Source organism: Schistocerca cancellata, chromosome 3, assembly GCF_023864275.1.
Source record: "Schistocerca cancellata isolate TAMUIC-IGC-003103 chromosome 3, iqSchCanc2.1, whole genome shotgun sequence".
In the NCBI taxonomy this organism is placed as follows: domain Eukaryota; kingdom Metazoa; phylum Arthropoda; class Insecta; order Orthoptera; family Acrididae; genus Schistocerca; species Schistocerca cancellata.
The window spans coordinates 717,750,813-717,771,440 of record NC_064628.1 but is presented as its reverse complement, the minus strand read 5'-3'; the positions used below and the strand labels follow the sequence as shown (position 1 = coordinate 717,771,440).

Sequence of the window (20,628 nt, the reverse complement as noted above, 5' to 3'; positions counted from 1 at the left end):
CATTGGTGCGTGCCTGTATTCATCATGGCATATTATCCACTAGTTCATCAAGGCACTGTTGGTCCAGATTGTCCCACTCCTCCATGGGGATTCGGCATAGATCCCGAAGAGTGGTTGGTTGGTCACGTCGTCCATAAACAACCCTTCTCAATCTATCCCAGGCATGTTCAATAGGGTTCATGTCTGGAGAACATGATGGCCACTCTAGTTGAGCAATGTCTTTATCCTGAAGGAAGTCATTCACATGATGGGGGCACAAAGTGTCGTCCATGAAAAGGAATGTTTCGCCAATATGCTGCCGATATGGTTGCATTATTGGTCAGAGGATGGCATTCACATATTGTACAGCCACTACGGCACCTTCAAGACCACCAATGGCATACGTCGGCAGCACATAATGCCACCCCAAAGCAGCAGACAACCTCCACCTTGCTGCACTCAGTGGACACTGTGTTTAAGGCGTTCAGCCTGACCGGGTTGCCTCCAAACACGTCTCCGACCATAGACTGGATGAAGGCATATGTGACACTCATTGGTGAAGAGAACGTGATGCCAATCCTGAGCAGTCCATTCGGCATGTTGTTGGGTCCATTTATGGCACGCTGCATGGTGTCGTGGTTGCAAAGATGGTCCTCGCCATGGACGTTGGGAGTGAAGGTGTCCATCATGCAGCCTATTGCGCACAGTTTGAGTCATAACACGACATCCTGTGGCTGCATGAAAAGTATTATTCAACATGGTGGTGCTGCTGTCAGGGTTCCTCCGAGCCACAATCCATAAATAGCCAACGGGTGGCCTGAGCCAGGCATGTCATCGACTTTTCCTGTCTCTGTATCTCCTCCATGTTCAAACAACATCGCTTTGGTTCATACCGAGACGCCTGGACACTTCCCTTTTTGAGAGCCCTTCCCGGCACAAAGTAACAATGTGGACGTGATCGAACCGCGGTATTGACCATCTAGGCATGGTTGAACTACAGACAACTTGAGCCGTGTACCTCTTTCCTGGTGGAATGACTGGAACTGATCAGTTGTCGGTCCCCCTCCGTCTAATAGGTGCTGCTCATGCATGGTTGTTTACATCTTTGGGCAGGTTTAGTGACATCTCTAAACAGTCAAAGGGACTAGGAACCGGGGTGATGCAATTTTTTTTTTTTTTTTTATGTGTGTTTAAAAATGTGTAGTCAGTATAGCTTAGCTGGTAGAGGTACAACAGTAATGGGGCCACTCTATTTCAGCGCAAGTACCTTACTGACTGAGCTACAATCTTTACCTTGTATGGATGGTCTACATATCATTCCAGATTAAATTGAACACTCAAAAGATGAATATTACACACTGAACCGCCAAAGAAACTGGTGCACGCATATGTATTCACATTCAGACATACGTAAACAGGCGGAATACGGCACTTCGGTTGGCAACGCCTATTTAAGACAACATGTGTCTGGTACAGTTGTTAGATCAGTTACATGGCAGGTTACCAAGATTTAAGTGAGTTCGAACGTGGTGTTATAGTTGGCGGACGAGCAATGGGACACAGCATCTCTGAGGTAGTGATGAACTGGGGATTTTCCTGTACGACCATTTCACAAGTGTACGATGAATATCAGGAATCTGGTAAAACATTAAATCTCTGACATTGCTGTGACAGGAAAAAGATCTTGCAAAAACAGAACCAATGAAGACTGAAGAGAATCATTCAGGGTGACAGAAGTGCAGCCCTTCCGCAAATTGGTGCAGATTTAAATGCTGGGCCATCACCAAGAGTCAGCACATGAAACATTCAATGAAACATCATCGATATGGGCTCTTGGAACTGAAGGCCCACTCGCATACCCTTCATGACTGCATGACACAAAGCTTTATGCCTTGCCCTGGCACATCAACACCAACATTGGACTGTTGATGACTGGAAACATGTTGCCTGGTCGGATGAGTCTCATTTCAAATTGTATCGAGCGGATGGACATGTATGGGTATGGAGACAACCTCATGAATCCATGGACCCTGCATGTCAGCTGGGGATTGTTCATGCTGGTGGAGGCTCTGTAACATTGGACCCCTGGTATGTCTATATACAACTCTGACAGGTAACATGTACGTAAGTATCCTGTCTGATCACCTGCATCCATTCATGTCCATTATGCATTCCAACGGACTTGGGCAATTCCAGTAGGACAATTCAACACCCCACATGTCCAGAATTGCTACAGAGTGGCTCCAGGAAGCCTCTTCTGGGTTTAAACACTTCCACTGGCCACCAAACTCCCTAGACATTAACATTTTAATCATATCTAGCATGCCTTGCAATGTGCTGTCCAGAAGAGATCTCCACCCCTCGTACTCATGGATTTATGGACAACCCTACAGGATTCATGGTGTCAGTTCCTTCCAGCGCTACTTCAGACATTAGTCGAGTCCACGCCACGTCAGGCTACAGCGCTTCTGCATGCTCAAGGGGGCAGGTGTACCAGGTTCTTTGGCTTTTCAGTTTATAAGTACAAATATGCACATATTTCTTTAGCAATGTAAGGTAGTCATCATGCTGATGCATCATACACACTGTGTACAGAAGCACAACACACATTTAAATCAGTAACGAAGACATCGTCTGAAGTATTTTGATGGGTGAGCTTTGTAAGTAAGTGTCACATGTTCCCTAAAAATCCTTGCAAATACTCCCACCACCTGACATGCTCAGTCACGATGCACTCAATGGTAGAGTTAGCACACATCAAGTTTCTGAATATTAATTCCTGCAAGTGAATGAACTTTCAGGTATTCTCATTGTTCCATTTTTTATTGTTCTTTGGTGGTAACCAGCACATATTGTATGACAGCTCAGTAACATCAGAACTGTTTAAGTATCGAACATTGCAATTATGTTTGCAGATCTCTGACTTAGTTCATACCATTCAAATTAAGAAAGAACTATTTTTATGTCACTAAACTGGGGATGTTCAGAAATTACCACTATGTTGAGCTCATCATTAGACGATACACCCAAACCATACATTTACTCCCATACACATTTAGACCATACGTTGAAATGTTTACAGGTTGAAGGAAACAGTCCAATACTTCAACTGGTATCCACCATTGAAATAAATGGTCATGTAAGATGATTTATCTTATAGCCCCTCCATTAAAGATGTTGCCGCTGGTCCATTTGCTTCCAGTGTCAGATGATGTGTTATGGGCTAACTATGAAATTATTTATGCAAAACCGAGAATTTAACTTTAAAACATTTATTTTAAAATTTTCGCATCATATAAAAATGTCGACACCATAAAATCTGTTGCAACACTGATTCCGGCATGGTAACCATCATGCTTCTTTTATTATTTTACAGTAATTACTTTCACAAATTATAATTAAGGTTTTAAAGTTTTGGATAGCTGATTAGTAAATCCAGTTTTACTTTTGTATGACCTTTCGTGTGTGATAATTTAAAAGACATACACTCGCTAACTTGCATAAAACTAAGGTCTTATTTATCCAAACAATTCTTCAGGTAAAAATGTTAATTACTTCAATATTATGAGCAAGTATTGTACCTAGCATGTTTCCACTAATTTTGGTATATATTATTTAATACACTCTGAATACTGGTAGACATATAATAAATATAGCAGTAACTGTGTTTGTCTATTTTACATTGCAATTACAAAGATTTTTGTAGTACAGTATTCATTATAATTCATTGAACATACATAATAGGTTCACTAATTAGATCCATAACTGTCTGTTTTACTTGGATAACACTGTTAACAGAGTGTAAAAAACTGAATGTACTTCATATATGCAGATAGTTATATGAGCAATGCAGTCTCAAATAGCTGACATTGATCTTCCAATTATGTGCTATCCCCTTATGCAACGTTATAACACTACAGAAAATAACATCACTGTAATACGTAAAGTGTGCCATGATAACCACCTGATGAACTGTGCTGATGATGGTGATAGTGGGAACTCAAAGTGCTGGAAGAAGAGTTCTTTTATATCCTCCTCCAACATATCATCAATGTGCCACTGCTGCTGCTACGGTGTTATCTCAAAGCTGAGGAAAGGCTGACCCAATAAATCAGGTAGGTCAACTGTGTGCTGCTGCAGTGGTGTAGACCTGAAGTCTAGGAGCAGTAAATCTTCGGCCAAATGTGTGGTGCTGCTGCTGCAGTGATGGTGTAGACAGTTGCTGTTCCACTGTATTATCAGGGGTCTGTTGCACTGAGGCAGATATAATAATAAGTGAAAATGCACACAAAATCAATAATAATAACTACCAATGACAGAGATTGAAGGATTAATAATACTTACATTACAATATGGGTCATCTTCATTTTATTCTGCCTGTGGACAGTGGTTGATCTTTGCTGCTCCTGCTGCTGACTGTGATGACAGTACATGGTGATTGACTGATTTACATAGCATGAATGATGAGTGTCTCTTCTGATTGTATTACCATACCCCAAAGAGTGGTGGTGGTGGTGGGGGGGGGGGGGGGACTGGTAAGGTAGCTTACCATCACCCAACTGGACTAGAAGAGTGAGGGAGGGAGATGGGAGTGGAGGGGGACAGTGGCTAGTTTGGGTCATAAATTATGGTAATTAAGATAAGGATAAAAGCATCTGGTCATAAATCAGACTTACATAAACATAACTAAGAGCATACTATAGTGTCATAAATTACACTTACATAAACAAAACTTTAGGAGCTCAAGCGAGCTTTTTTTTCTTTTTTATGGGAAGGGAACCTCTCATGTGGTTTAATATAAAATGTGCCAGTCTGCGGGTCAGGTAGGTGAGCCAGGCCTGGACTGAATTCACACAGTGGATTAATAACCACTGATCTGGAATACCGATCAGCCTGAGTGTGGTTTTTAGGCAGTTTTCCATTCTCATTTAAGTAAATGCTGAACTGGACCCCATTCTCTGCCTCAGAAAATACAATCCACAAATAGCTCGCATAGAATGCAGGAGCAGTTAAATTTAGCAAAACTAAACTTCTAATTGTTGTTGTTTGTAGGTTCCCTAACTCTGACTTAAGGGGGGTAGGACGTCAAACGGGCCGACTTGGAGCAAGAGTGGCACCTCAGGACATTTTAATTTCCACTGTCTATACTTTTACAAATAAACTCATAAAATTTTGTCAGCATTACCAGGAAGAATTCAGAGTTCACACTCATAGCAGTGGAAGTTGGAAAACATAACGAAGTAATTTTTTTTACATATGAAATTTCATCATTTTTTTCACTTACTAATGGCAGCATTTGTTCCTATAGGTGCGCTTTTCTTCATAAGTAAGAGAGATGTTTCGATGAATTTTGCACAGCATACAAACCACACCTAAAGGTGTATGAAACTCTAGAATTTTCCAAATCTATTAAAAACTGTGGTAAAAATTGAGGTAATTAACTACAAAATTTGTGTTTTTTCTAAACATGAAGTTTAAAATACAACAGTTCATTCGTTTTTTCATAAATTACATAATTTCTAGAGTTTCATACACCTGTAAGTATAGTAAGTATGCTGTGCAAAATTCATCGAAGAATCTCTCTAAATTATGAAGAAAAGTGTACCTACAGCAACAAATACAGCCATTAGTAAGTGAAAAAATGATGAAATTTCACACGTAAAAAAAATTTATTTTGTTATGTTTTCGAACTTCCACTGCAATGAGTGTGAATCCTGAATCCTTCTTGGTGATGCTGACAAAGTTTTATGAATTTATTTGTAAAAGTATAGACACTGGAAATTAAAATGTCCTGTGATGCCTCTCCTGCTCCAAGTCGGCCCGTTTGACGTCCTACCCCCCTTAAGAGCATTTCTCCTCAAGCTAGAGAGCATTCTTAGTTCACTTTAGAGGAAGTGCCAAAAATGTGGTGACTTCAATATTAATATTGTATATGATTGTGAAAGAAAAAGGATGTTGGTAGATCTTCTAAACTCATATGATCTGATGCAGACTATGCTTTTTCCAACGAGGATGCAGGGGAACATTAGCACAGTCGTAGACAATATTTTTATTAATTCTTCATTACTGTTTCTGTTAGTAAAAGGGTGAATCAACAATAGCGAATTTTTTAAACCTCATTAAGGAACAAGAGTGGCAGGATGTTTATAAAGCCGATAACACAGATGACAAATATAATCCTTTCCTTAACACATTTCTCATGCTCTTTGAGAGTTGCTTTCCATTAGAATGTTCTAAATGGGGTACTAGCAGTAAAGGCAGCCTGGATCACTGACTAGTGGGATAAAGATATCATGCAAAAGAAAGCGGGAATTATATCAAAATGTTAGAAGTAGTCACAATCAAGCTACAGTAGCCCATTACACACAATACTGTAAGGTGCTTAAAAATGTTATTAGGAAGGCAAAGAGTACGTGGTATGCAAATGGAATAGCTAATTCATAGGATAAAATTAAAACCATATGATCAGTTGTGAATGAAGTGTCTGGTTAGCAGCACAAGGTCGACTGTATAAAGTCAGTTCTCAGTAAAAATATTTCTGTTCCTGAGAAGTCAGATATATTTACAGTATTTAACAATCATTTTCTGGCCATTGCTGGTGAATTAGATAAAAACTTAGTTTCTACAGGGAATCAGATAACTCTCATGGAAAATGCCTTTCCAAGACTGGTGTCTGAAATACTCCTCTGTGGTACTGACAAGGGGGAGATAGAGTCAGTAATTAAATCAATGAAGACTAACGACTCTCATGGATATGATGGAGTTCCTAGCAGAATATTAAAGTACTATGCTGCACATGTTAGCACTGTACTTAGCCATATTTGTAATTTTTCCTTTAAGAATGGTCAGTTTCCTGAACAATTAAAGTACTCAGTAGTAAAGCCACATTATAAAAATGGAGAAAGGGATAATGTAGAAAATTTTACACCTATTTCTATGCCATCAGTGTTTTCTAAACTTATTTAAAAGACTGTGTATGTAAGGATAATTGATCATTTTATATCACATAATTTGCTATCAAATGTACAGTTTGGGTTTAGAAATCATTTAACAACTGAAAACACTATATTCTCTTTTCTCTGTGAGGTACTGGATGGATTAACCAAAAGGTTGCGAACACTAGGCATCTTTTTTGATTTAACTAAGACATTTGATTGTGTTGATCACAAAATATTGCTCCAGAAGTTGAACCATTACAGAATAGGGGGAGCAGCTCACAATTTGTTCACCTCTTACTTTAACACTAGACAGCAAAAAGTCATTATTCACAGTGTTGAGAATGGCTGTGATGTGGGGTCTGAGAGGGTTTGGTCAAATGGGGTTGCCCCAGCAGTCAGTGTTGGGACCACTCCTGTTCCTTATTTATATAAATGATATGCCTTCTAGTATTACAGGTAATTCTAAAATATTTCTGTTTGCTCATGACACTAGCTTGGTAGTAAAGCATGCTGTGTGCAACACTGGCTCTGTTTCAAATAGTGCGGTTCATGACTTAAGTTCATGGCTTGTAGCAAAATAAACTAATGCTAAATCATAGTAAGACTCAGTTTTTACAGTTTCTAACACAAAATTCAACAAAACCTGATGTTTTAATTTCACAGAAGGGGCATATGATTAGTGAAACTGAACAGTTCAAATTTCCAGGTGTTCAGATAGATAGTAAACTGTTTTGGAAAGCCCACATTCAGCATCTTGTTCAAAGACTCAATGCTGCCATTTTTACTATTCAAACGGCACCTGAAGTAAGTGATCATTTGACATGAAAATGAGTCTACTTTGATTATTTTCATTCGCTTATGTGATATGGTATTATATTTTGTGGTAACTCTTCCCATTCAATAATGATATTTTTGGCTCATAAATAAGCGGTTCAGGCAATAAGTGGCATAAGTTTGCAAACCTTTTGTCAACCCCTGTTCAATAGTCTGGATATTCTGATACTGGCCTCTCAATATATATATTCTTTATTGTCGTTTCTTGTTAACAATATCAGCTTATTCCCAAGAATTAGCAGCTCTCACTTAGTTAACTTAATACTAGGCAGAAATCCACCCTGCATTTGTATCGCACTTCCTTAACTCTTGTGCAGAAAGGTGTGCAGTATACTGTTGCATCCATTTTCAGTAAGCTACCATAAGAATTCAAAAATCTTACCAGTAAACCACATGCTTTCAAACTGAACTGGAAGAATTTCCTCACGTGTCACTCCTCTGATTCTGTTGAGGAGTTACTTGAAAAATTAAGCTGATTCCTATGTTATATTGTTGATAGCGTTTACTTCAACTTATGGCTTGACTTTTTTGGGTTCACAAACATTTTATTTTATGTGTTATTAGTTTTATGGTGTAATTTCATGTATGGACACGTTCCATGATGTTGGCACTTTATTCTTCAATTCAGTCCTATGGAACCAGACGTGTAAATAAAATAAAATAAAGAATGAAATAAAGATTACACGATTCACAGACAGATTGCGCACACGACTCTCCCCCTTAGGTTATCTGACTATCATTGCGACAGAAAGAGTATCCTGCCTCAAAGTAGAAATAAAAACAAATGCACCAAATTACAAAAAACAACAGACTTAGTAAAATGGCATAAATGCTAGGAGAGAAAGAGGGACTTGTTAATACAATAAATACAGGGCTATTCAAAATGATATACGCAGTTTCAAGTGAGTGTAAAAAAAGTTTGTATTGAGGTAAGAAATTATGATTATACGTGTGGATACAACAACTAAAGAATTTTTTTACCGTAAAGTGATCTCCAGCAGACCAACAGTTTTGCATGATGGAGTTTTGCAAGAGCTAGTCCACAACTGTAATGCGTCAGAAATTCAGGATCACATTTAATAATGCTTCATCTACTACTTAATACCATAATGAGTGGGCAGAGAAGTTTAAAGAAACAGGATGTCGTTGTAAAGGCAGATATATCAGAGCAGGTGTCACTGACACTGATTCGGACACTTTGGGGTGAATTTGGGCTGAATTTGACTGTAGACTGGGCATGTGCCATGAGATTAATGGTTCACACATTGAACATTTGTGAACATGACACAAAAAACCTCTTGAGTTGCTGTTTCTATACATATTACCATATACTACCTTACCTTAATAAAACATTTTTACAGTACCTTGAGAGTGTCTACATAATTTTGAATAACCCTATATGATTGAGACACACTAATGGTGTCAAAACCCAAGTAAATCTTAGTTTAGTCACCAGCACAAGTTTATCACATTACTCTCAAAGATAGTTCTCCCATAATTTAAAAATTCTCTTAATTAATAATAGCAATTTTGCACAAGAATAGTGTATAATTTTCTTTTTAGCAAATGTAGTTCAATAGTGTGAAAGCTTTTCTCTTTTAATTTATTATAAATTTTCATGACAGTGTACTGTGGAGTTTTAATCTCTAAAAGAAAATGATGAAATTTTCTCTGTTTCTGGTGTTGCATATACGTTATCAGTAGTTTTCTATACTTATATTCCAATTTTTATAAAGAAAGATAAACAGTTGTTAAATATAAATACATAGAATAGTTAAAATAATTAGATCCCTAAATAGTGGTTGGTGAGACTCCCTAGACTTAATACAACACATATTTATAATAACAGTCTTCTGTACTAATAATGTTCTACTTGTACTCCATTTACTAACACAGGCTGTGATATGATTTTACTCATCTAAAGCCTGTTACTTAACGTTTCATTTGATCTAAATAATTTGCCTGTGCAGTCACCAAGCACTCATGCCTCTTCCAGCAAGCATCGCACACCTGACCTACCTGGAATATATCCAAACAAATTTAAAAAGAAGGGTAGGGCAAAAACTGTAACTGAGAGCATCAAAGACCTGTCACATTCCCTGATCTGATCTCACCACCCAGTTTTTAATTAGATCTGTATCTGTGGTAGAAACTTAACAGTGAAATTTATCATCTCCCTTACTTCTGCTAGTCATCTGATCCAGTCAATATATGTAGATGCAGTTGACATTTCCATATTAAATGAATGTTAAGTTCAGTGGATCCCTCCCTTAAAAGAGCACACCGGTCATCTGGAGCGCTGTAGATAATGTAGAACTGATATCAGGTGGTTTTGTGACCTTCCACAGCTGATGTTATGTCATGACAGTGGAGTGGCGTTTACATGCCAGTTAGTTGTACAAAATCATTAAGATGGGTCAACATGGAGACATGACAGAGCGGCAAAGTTGAGCTGTCCTGTTTGCATGTGTGTGTGGGCACCTTGCGAATGAATTTGCCTGATTTGTTGGTATATCAACATGGTCTTTTGGATTCAAACCTGACAGAAATTGCTGCTGTCAGTGAACACAGGTCCATCTCAAGCAGTTTCCGAGAGAATGCTCAGAAGCAAACTGCATGCAGTGGACATTTGGAGTTGAGTGTCTCACAAAGGTCATTGCTCATATTGTCACAAAAGCTGTATGTCTTCTACAAGTCAAACTACACCGGAACTGAATAATAGCAGACTGGAGGAACATACTCTGGTATGACGAGTCATAAGTTTGCCTTTCTTCAAATTACGTGTAGAGTACACATCGACAGTCTAATGACATGTTTATCAGTGTTTTGAGGATATACATATGGCTGGAGGTGGTTCTCTGACGTTTTGGGTGTATTTTTTGTACCATGTACTCTTTTATGTTGTTGTGAACATGAAGGACCATGTTTATTTCTACATTCTCAGTGACCAACTGTTGCCATTTCTTCTACATCTCCATGATGTGTACATTGTGGGCAGTCTCATCTTCCCTGGAACAGCAGGTTCACAGAGCTGCATGTATACATTCCTGATATGATGAACACTGGGCACCTTATCACACTTCAGCTGGCCTGCTAAATCACACAATCTTAATCCCACAGAAAATGAGTGGGGCTATTTGGAACACCAGCTGCAAAGTGGCAGCTTGTTAGTTCTACAGGTTCTAAACATTAATGAGTAATTTCAGCTCGATATGATGTACCTGAAAACACTTGACCCCTTTCCTCATCGAACGGAGGCCCTTACTGAGGTTAGGGGTGTTGTTGTCAGGTACAAGCATGATGCCTGCTGGGGGTAACCAGTTTACTGTGCATTGTCATAATTTGTACATTGATATAGAAATGAACTAGTGGAACCATCTGGCTGAACAACAATACATGCCATAAGGGACAGATGCAACGAGAGGATATTTTGTGTTTTATGCGCTACACAGTGAGGTGGTACAGTCACATCTTTCACACAAAAAGTGAGATGTGAGACTCTATCCAACTACTCTGATTTAGATTTTCATTGTTTTCTATAAAAAATTTCATATAAATGGTGAGATGATTTCCCTGTCAAGACCATATCATTCCTCACTTTCCCCATTTCATTTCATGTCGCATCTCTTAACATGTCGGTGTTGACAGCATGCTGTCTTATATTCCTTTAGCATTGAGGATGAGTGAGGCAGTGCAATGGTAAGACAATGGACTTGTATTCAAGGGAATGATGGTTAAAATTCCCAACCAGATTTGTATTTAACTTGATTTCCCGAAATATTACGGTTAATGTCAGGACAGTTCCTTTGAAAGGACAGGCTGAATTACTTGCATATTTTTCCCATACTAAGCTAGTGCTCTCTCTATACTGATCTCTTTGATGGGGCACTGTTCCTATGAGTTAAATCCTGATGCTTTTAAGAGAAACTCAAACGACAGACAGACTTCTACCTGGGTACATTAGTACAGTTTATTACCCAGCAATGGGTATCAGTTTAGCTCCAACAAACCTTGCGCTGTTTGTGTCTTGTATCCGATTAATCAGTTTGCATTTTATGTGATATTTCATCAAGATTTTTGGTTCATCAAGATACAGGAAACATCACTCTTCTGCACTTTCTATAACCTGTGATGCTCCACTGGCAAAACTACTGAATTTCACTGATATATGTACAGAGTTTATGACACAGAAAAACTGGTACTACTAGAGAAATGTTATCATCAGTTATTCTCTAAACCAGAATAGTTACGATGGCGGTGAAAGGAAGTACATGTTGTTGAACACTAAGGTTGGGGAATGTGGGATTTGAATTGCAATTTAAAAGTGGTCATGTTTTATGATGATATAAGCTATTTATTTGGTCACATGAGAGACACATCTTAAGCAACCACCCTAACCAGTTGCATGTATACTGCTGTAAAAACAAAGTAAGACTTCAAGGAAAAGATAATAATGTAATTCATTTTTTCTGTATCCGAACTGTGTCACATTAGAATATCCATTAGAATTTCCAAGGACTGCATCCATTCTTCCCCTTAGCAACTAAAACCACCTTCAAAAATTAGTAACACACATCATAGCTTTGTCACTAATGCTCTCAAACAGCTGTAAGTGTTCGTAGGTTTAAGATTCCCCTCATTTACTGAGTACACAAGCTCAGTTCATAGCTTCAATCACCCATCATCTTTCTTCCAATTGCCAAACTCCACAGATGTTATTCTTAATGATATATTGCACTAGCTCCACCGGGGAGAAAGGATAGGTCAGAGAAAGGTTTAACCACAGCCACAGACAATTTCCAAATGGAATATTTACTATCTGCAACACATGTTGTGCTACAATTAATGTTTTTGATGGAATAAAACTATGTGCAGCACAGCGATTAGAATACACAATCTTTACTATTAAAGAATCACTAAAAGTTCTGAAATAGTAATGAAAATTCCTGTTTTTCTCCCCAGGAAGCATACCTCCAGAACATTAAATAGTCTTCTCTGAGTAGAACACACCGGCAAATATTCTCAAATTACTTAGTAAAGGCTACACAATTTGTTTTCTTGGGAAAGTTATCTGAGGGCAGACATTTGCTTCCCGGTATGCCAATGACCAATGGCCTCCTCCTCTTTTTGGCAAAGAAAGAAATAAATTATATGAGAGCAGATCTGGATTCTAAGATGGATTCAGAACCATCTGGATTTGGGACTCCTCAAGAAATGACTGCACCTGATTGCTCTGTGTGTGGGTATATTGTCACGGAGGAACAAGATTCCAAGTAGCCCTTTTGTTAATTCTGATTGACTGTTTCAAAATGCTTATGAATTCTTTTGTAGAAACTGAAGTTCCAGCACTGCCTTTTTCAAGTGAGACACCAGAAATGAGTTGACTAGAACCAAAAACAGTGTACATTCATTTGATTACATACACTGATGAGCCAAAACATTATGACCACCTGTATGTTGGTCCATCTCTGGAATGCAATTCAGCAGTGATTCTGTGTGCCATGGATTTGACAAGTCCTTGATAGCTTTCCAGAGGTTTGTGTCACCAGATGACTATGCACATGCTTCACACTTCCAGTAATTTACAGGCAGTTGGTTTGTAAGTGTGGAGCTGGCACCCGATAGTGTCCCCTATGGGTTTCGTTGGATTCAGAGAAGTCAAATTTGATGGCCAAGACACCAGTTTGAGTTCACTATCATGTTCCTCAAACTATTGGAGCATGATTCTGGCCTTCTGACATGCACAGTTACCCTGCTGAAGATGCCATCATTGTTGGGGAAGCCATCGAGCATAAGGGGTTACAGGAGGTCCTTAATAATGTTCACATAGTCCACAGCTGTCATTGTGCCTTCAATTACTACCACAGGTCCCATGGAAGCCCAGGTGAATGTCCCCCATAACATAATACTGCTCCCACCGGCCTGCGTCTGTGGCGTGCTGCATGTTTTGAGCAGCCGTACGCCTGGGTGACAGAGTATCTGGATACAACTATTGACCTGGTTTAACAGAAAAACTTGATGATCCCATGCCCACGGTAATCATACTGATGGTGTCGCTGGGTCAACTGGGAACATGTAGGGGTCCATTGCAGCAGAATACCATTTTCAACACTTTGCACTGGACAGTGTGCTCCAAAACACTTGTGCCTGCTCCAGCACTGTACTCTGTCATCAGATCTGGCACAGATCACCACCTATCCTGCTTTAGAGAGTGGGTAAGCCTCCAAACCATATGTTGTGTGGTAAGGTATGGATGTTCAACTTCCTCTCGTCTATTCATGGTTTCAGCAGTTTTCAACTACTTTCGGTAGATGCTCACAAGAGCAGCACATGGACAGCCAACCAGCTTCATCATTTATGAGTTGCTCATTCCCAGGCACTGGGCCACAACAATCTAGCTCTTGTCCCAAGTGACTTAAGTCGGCAGGTTTCCGCATTTGCGCCACTTATCACTAGAATGATTTCTCATTTATCTCTGCTCTCCTCATACACTTATGTCATTGCATCATGTGCCCTTAGTGCCACAAGGCAGCATACGACCTCACAGTGGGCAGCGGTCACAATTTTTTGGCTCATCAGTATATCTCTTGAACAAATTGGTACACTCGCATTTTATGACAAGTAAAATGTTAAATATTTATATTCATTGCAGAAAAAAAACCTTCATGTATGTGGTTGTAGAACTCCTCAGTTTAGCCTTCAGTTCCTGGGCTGGGCTGGTGTGGGACACACAACATGTAAAAACATTCTGATACAAAGACTCATTTGTAAGATCTTGGATGTGGCTGTATATACAATTTCAATAGTAGCTGAATAAGGATGTAGGTGCAGGGAGCATTCTCTTCCAGTATTCTCTGAGCATGGAACCATTTCTTGCCCACTAGTATTTACTGTTTGGTATAAGGTACCACTACAACCAACATGAAAAAAATTTTCCACACAAGTAACATTTGACAGCTCCCTCTCCGTTTTTCCAAATGCAACATATCATTTGGCACAAGCCCCCTCACCATTTTTTTCACACAAATGTTATATCGGTTGATGTCCCAACCTTCCTTCCCTCCCTCCTACATTAGTTGCCATTCCTTGGACTTAAAGCTTTTACAAGAATACATGTAGAATGTAAAATCTTTGTAAAAATATGACTCACTCTCTATCAGTAATGTACACAACCATACTAAAGGGGAAGGAGCACTGGAGGCTGTCCAGGACAGAGTTAACTTGATTTATAGGGTGTTTGTTTTAACTTGGGACAGCTAGATATCATGAAAAATATGCATCGTGCAAAAAAGTTCCATTTGAAAAGTAAATATTTTCTGTGCTAAAACTGCCACCCCCCCCCAACCCATCACCCCCTCAAACTACCCATTGGGGTGTGGAGAGGGGAGGGGGGGATTCTATGCCAAAAAATACCTAGGGTTCACCAAAAATATATTTCCCATTTGTGGTAGATGGCACTGTAATCGAAAAAATTCAGTTTTTGCAATTAAGTGACAACTCATTTGATTCTATTTTACATTTTTGATAAAAATGTAAACTTATTTGTTGTAAACAGTTGATACATCATATTTTAGTTTTGCAAATTTGATTGTGCAGCAAAACTTTTATGTTTAGGCATCTGAAAATCTGGTGAATAACCTACATTTAACATTCTGATCCCTTTGGGGTTGATTTCAATGAGTCCACACACTATCAGGAGTGCCCTCTAATGTCACCATTGGGGTAACTGATTTCAGTATGTTGTTCTCTCCAACAGCCATAACTCTCGCACCGACTACAACAACGCCTACCATGAATGGAAAAAATTGTTTCAGATAAATCTTAAGTATATTTTGGTGCATAATCCGAATCTGCAATAGAAAATGGGGGTACCCATTTGCAGATAAAATGTTGCCCCACCCTCTCATGGGAATGGCCAGTTTTCCAAACACAAATGTGCCTCTTGAAAATATTGACATTTCATCTGGAACATTTTTGTTGCACAATGCATATTTTTTCAAAATATTTAGTTCCTCCAAGTTAAAACAAACACCCTGTATATGGTGGAGAACAGGAGAACAAGTCATTGTCTCCAGGGCTGAATATGATCTCTAAGACACCTGGAAATCAGCTCCAAAGTTGGGAAGTTGCATTAAAGATATCCTGTTATTCCATCATCCTAGACTTAACCTCTATAAGCAAAAAGACAAACTAACCCTAGCTCTCAGAACTATTAGTCTCATCCTCAAGGAGAAAGGAGGGATAGGCTATGGAAGATTAGAAGCAGGATGGGAGGATCCACTTGCTGTGAGGAGGAAGGGAAAAAAAGACAAACAAAGAGGTGTTAGAGAATAGGAAGTCACAGATAGTATACTGATACGCACTGAGGCAGCTTCATTCCAGAGATGATATAAGGGCAGAGGAAGAGAAATAAAGATGGACAGAAAAATAGAAATGAGAAGTGGAGTGAACAGTGCAATAATAAATTGAAAAAGGAATGGAGAAAAAACAGAGAGAGAATGTGTGTGCGTGTGTGTGTGTGTGTTTGTGTGAGAGAGAGAGAGGGGAGGGGGGGGGGGGGAGCATGTTTAGCAAGTGAGCACAGGATTTCCCAAGACAGGTAGTTCATTCAAGGGCTCAGACAGTTTGATGTTGGTATAATTCCTGCATGAAACACCACACAGTGAACAAACATATGTTAGCATACAAACTGGATGGCATTAAGGAGGTTGGTATGGCAACAGAAGGCTACAGTGGGTGGTATGGGGCATATTTCAGGGAGAAAGTAATACATTTAAGGCCTTGATCTGAGGTCATAGCAGAGTAAGATATTGAGGCATCTGTGGTCTCAGTGGTAATAATTGATGTGGGTAGGGGGGGTCTTCTCCTGAGTATTTTTGGAAGTAGGCGCTGTATTAACCAGAGGGTGAGAGGAGGAGGTAGTTGTAGGAGAGGAAAGTCTGAATGAGGTTGCCAGTGTGGGTGATGAGGTATTTGGTGGTAGAGAAGATAAGTTTGCCACAGAAGACTGGGCTGTAGGAAAGGTAGCATCTGATGTGGCATGAGTGGCAGCTGTCAAAGTGTAGTTATTGTTGGGTATTGGTAAGTTTTGTATAAACTCATGTTTGGAAATGAGTTTCACTCATCAAGGAAGGGCTTTGGATTTGGAGATTTATTAAGGTATATCTTGACTTATTCCACATCCCTAAATGTTCTCCTTCATGATGGGATCTATGAAAGACAACGAAGAGACTCTTAGAAGAGACAAGTTAATTCAATAATCTTTTCCAGTTTTTGTAAATTAAGTTTTGTAGAAGCAACCTTAACTATATGTGGAAAATGTTGTTTAAGAACAAAAGTAAAACTGAAGATGAGGTTTTCCCATCACATTATGTGAAAATCTGAATAAATGGGAGAAAACTAGAAACTTATAGAGTCAGTGTCTGCTTTTTCTATTTTTGTAACCATCTGCTGACTAGTAGGCATTTTTGTGGTTGATTACAGTTATATGTACTCTTGAGTCTCACTTTCTGTTTACATTCCATCTTGACCGAAGTATGAGAGTGGTTTGAAAAGTTCTCAGAATCACCACGAAAAGTCAATGCTAGTGCAATGAGTTGCTCACATGTTATTCATTGGACTGTTGACTGTAAACACATGCTATGTCAGTGCTCCTGGAAGAGAGCTGTGGTGGTGACATGGGTCTGTTGTTGTTCCAGCGCAGTGATTTGCAAAGATGGAAAAAATGGAGATATGAGCAGTGATTAAGTACTTTGTAAAGAAAGGTATGAAAGCAAAGGACATTGATGCCGATTTCCCGAATACACTGGGGGACTCTGCTCCCACATATTCAGTTGTTGCCAAGTGGACAAATGAATTTAAATTTGGTTAGGAGAGTCTAGATGATGATCTGTGCAGTGGTCAGCAAAGAAGTGTCACTACTCCAGAAATTATTGCAAAAGTGCTCAAAATTGTCATGAAGGATCGCCAATTGAAAGTGCGTGAAACTGCTCACGCTTGCCAGATGTCATCTGAAAGGGTATATCACATTTTAACTGAAGAATTAGAAATGAAAAAATTATCTACAAGATGGGTGCCGTGACTCTTGACGCTGGATCAAAAACGCATGAGGCTGGACATATCGGAACAATGTTTGGCCTGTTTGTGGAGAAACAAACAAGAATTTTTGCGACAGTTTGTGATCACAAATGAAACATGGGTGCACTGCTATACCCCAGAGACAAACGACTCAAAGCAGTGGAAACATGCTGATTCTCTGCCAGCAAAGACAATTCCTTTGGTGGGAAATGTCATAGCATCAGTGTTCTGGGATGCGAAGGGGATTCTATTTGTACATTATCTCCACACTGGGCAAGCAATTACTGGAGAATACTATGTTAACATTCTAGACAAATTGCAACAAATAGTACATGAAAAAAAGACCAGGTTTAGCAAGGAAGAAAGTAATGTAAGTCTGCACACATGTGCTGTCGCCATGGCAAAATTACACGAACTAAGGTATGAATTGTTCCCACACCTGCCTTATTCACCTGATATGGTTACGTCAGACTTCCAGCTCTTCCCAAAACTGAAAATTTTTCTTGGTGTATGAAGATTCACTTCAAACAAAGAATTGATAGCCAGAGTTGACAACTATTTTGCAGGCCTGAAGGAAACTCATTTTCGAGATGGGATCAAGGCAGTGGAACATCATTGGACCAAGTGAATTAATCCACAAGGAGACTACAGAGCAAAATAAAAAAGTTTCAGTGGTGTAAATACTTTTTTCCTATTCCATTCCCAGAACTTTTCAAACTATCCTCATATTTTTAAGTTAATTTTCTAGACCAATTGTCTTACTAAGTCAAAATTCTCACCGAATGTAGATTAATCAAAAGACTAGTAGCTCCATTATGTTCTGGTCTGAATAAAATAAGTTAATTTCTATCATGGCAACTCATCTGTCATCAAACAAATAATCACAGTGAAAAACTGTGAATTCTTGAAACACAAAAAGAAATAAATGGTCATAACTTACCACATGACTACCAAATCATACATAAATTCCACTTCAGGATGTAAAAGACATATCTCTCTGTAAACAGCACTCCTGAAACAAAAAACAGTGATACAACATGTTAAAGAATGAGCCAATAAATCTCTGAACACAAATGCAAGAAAAACCAAAAAGCTTCTTTTACATTTTTGAGACAAAAAGGTACTGCAACTTTATCCAACAACTAAGGTATGTCATAAAATGATGATCATTCATTTGCAAAGCACAAGACTTGTTATCTACATCAGATTTAAACACTGTTAGGCAACATTCCAGTAAACATCTTTTACTGATGTGTTGTAGATAAAAAGTTTACAATATTTACATTTAGTTTATAGTTCTTCTACTACTGTTTCTGTTGACATGAAAACTAGCTACCATGATATGCAATAGAGAGCCTGTGACTGTAAGATGGAAATGAAGTATTTACAATGTTAATACCAGTCACAAAGCAAGTATTAGTTAATGATACATGCATTTTGCCTACACTAATGTTTTGTTCTTCCCTGAACATTCATTTGATATAGTGAAATATGAGAGGCATTAAGTAAGTAATGCAGCACTTTTTTTCTGTTATCTCCTTAGTTTTTTTTTTTTTTTTTTTCAGGATTCCAATACACAATATTATTTTCCAGTCTTTTGACTCAAAAATACCCTGTTTTCAATGTAATCTACCCCCCCCCCCCCATGAACCATGGACCTTGCCGTTGGTGGGGAGGCTTGCGTGCCTCAGCAATACAGATAGCCGTACCGTAGGTACAACCACAATGGAGGGGTATCTGTTGAGAGGCCAGACAAACGTGTAGTTCCTGAAGAGGGGCAGCAGCCTTTTCAGTAGTTGCAAGGGCAACAGTCTGGATGATTGACTGATCTGGCCTTGCAACAATAACAAAAACGGCCTTGCTGTGCTGGTACTGCAAACGGCTGAAAGCAAGGGGAAACTAGGGCCGTAATTTCTCCCGAGGGCATGCAGCTTTACTGTATGATTAAATGATGATGGCGTCCTCTTGGGTAAAATATTCCGGAGGTAAAATAGTCCCCCATTCGGATCTCCGGGCGGGGACTACTCAAGAGGATGTCGTTATCAGGAGAAAGAAAACTGGCATTCTACGGATCGGAGCGTGGAATGTCAGATCCCTTAATCGGGCAGGTAGGTTAGGAAATTTAAAAAGGGAAATAGATAGGTTAAAGTTAGATATAGTGGGAATTAGTGAAGTTCGGTGGCAGGAGGAACAAGACTTCTGGTCAGGTGACTACAGGGTTATAAACACAAAGTCAAATAGGGGTAATGCAGGAGTAGGTTTAATAATGAATAGGAAAATAGGAATGCGGGTAAGCTACTACAAACAACATAGTGAACGCATTATTGTGGCCAAGATAGATATGAAGCCCACACCTACTACAGTAGTACAAGTTTACATGCCAACTAGCTCTGCAGATGACGAAGAAATTGAAGAAATGTATGATGAAATAAAAGAAATTATTCAGATAGTGAAGGGAGACGAAAATGTAATAGTCATGGGTGACTGGAATTCGAGTGTAGGAAAAGGGAGAGAAGGAAATGTAGTAGGTGACTATGGATTGGGGCTAAGAAATGAAAGAGGAAGCCGCCTGGTAGAATTTTGCACAGAGCACAACTTAATCATAGCTAACACTTGGTTTAAGAATCATGATAGAAGGTTGTATACATGGAAGAACCCTGGAGATACTAAAAGGTATCAGATAGATTATATAATGGTAAGACAGAGATTTAGGAACCAGGTTTTAAATTGTAAGACATTTCCAGGGGCAGATGTGGACTCTGACCACAATCTATTGGTTACGACCTGTAGATTAAAACTG

The 20,628-nt window shown here is 39.0% G+C and overlaps 1 protein-coding gene across 1 annotated transcript in view; it reads right to left on the bottom strand.

Moving 5' to 3' along the window:
• LOC126176535 (peroxisomal leader peptide-processing protease-like) overlaps positions 1–20,628 on the bottom strand; it is a 1,185,809-nt gene that overhangs the window by 1,073,234 nt on the left and 91,947 nt on the right. Inside the window, exon 2 of the mRNA XM_049923692.1 lies at positions 18,769–18,840. The gene's annotated coding sequence lies outside the window, so the exon portion shown is untranslated. The remainder of the gene's footprint in view (positions 1–18,768; positions 18,841–20,628) is intronic.